Genomic DNA, 1,102 nt, shown 5'->3' on the forward strand with positions numbered 1-1,102 from the left:
AGGCTGTTCCCTTTTGAGATAAAAACTAAGAAATGCTGGACTAGAGAATTTTTTTAGAAATCTGGTATTTAGATATTTTATTTTAAGCAAAGGGGAGGGGGGAAGAGATTCTGAGAAGCTTTTTGTTTGCAAGAAGCAACATTGTTTGATCTGTCATTGTACCAAGGGGGGGAGATCATAGAATCCAAGATCAGAAGGGACCATTATGATCATCTCATCTGACCTCCTGCAAGATGCAGGCCCATAAGTCGATCTACCCACTCCTGAACTAATTAGGAGATGGTTGTCTATAAACACACTCCTGAACATAGAGATGGTTGTCTATAAAGGAGGGTGAAGACTAAATGCAGCTGATGAGGATGGGATTTGAACCCATGTGTGCAGAGCACAATGGATTAGTAGTCTATCACCTTAACCACTCGGCCACCTCATCCAAGCTGTCAAAAAGTGGACAGGAGGAGAAATCTAAGGCCGGCAGAGATAAGGACACTAAGGAGTTTTTAAATACTAAGCGTAGGCAGGGGCTGAATGAGCTCCCCCCTCACATCTAGTGAGGAGCTGGGGGAAGACTTCAGGAACAGGCCGTGTTTGCATAGACACCCCTACTCTGCCTAGCTATGCAGCATGAGGGGGCCGCTTCCCCAAAATGACCAGTTTGGGATGGTGGTGGGTTGCAAATCACTTTAGCATTGAGTGGAATGAAATGTTATTCTCCTTCCTGTACGAGTGAAGGGCAGCAGAACGTACCTAGGCCGTCCTGACGGAGGGGTGGGTGGGTGAGGAATCGCTTTCATTGGACGGCAGAGAAGTGATTGAGGACGTCACCCTAACCCAGTGGTCCCCAAACATTTCACACTGTGCTCTCGTATCCATGGCTGTGGCCCCTCGGAAGCCGCGGTTGAGAACCGGGGCTGGGAGTGGGGCCGTTGCTTGCTGGGGAGAGGGGTGCGGACAGGGGTCAGGGGGTCGAGGCCGGGCTGGGAGCCAGGGGCCCAGGCTGAGGGTAGGGTTGGGGAAGAGCTGGGACAGAGTGGGGCTGAGTGGGGCTCCCTCCCTGCCGTCCATGGGGGCTGGCTCAGGCCCTGAGGTGCCCCCATCAATC

The 1,102-nt window shown here is 51.9% G+C and overlaps 1 non-coding gene across 1 annotated transcript; it reads right to left on the reverse strand.

The window, feature by feature from the left end:
- Positions 1-351: 351 nt before the first annotated feature.
- TRNAS-ACU lies at positions 352-433 on the reverse strand. Its single transcript has one exon. It is a non-coding gene; the product is annotated as a tRNA-Ser (tRNA).
- Positions 434-1,102: the final 669 nt, after the last annotated feature.

Source organism: Mauremys reevesii, linkage group 14 (genome assembly GCF_016161935.1).
Source record: "Mauremys reevesii isolate NIE-2019 linkage group 14, ASM1616193v1, whole genome shotgun sequence".
NCBI classification, from domain to species: domain Eukaryota; kingdom Metazoa; phylum Chordata; order Testudines; family Geoemydidae; genus Mauremys; species Mauremys reevesii.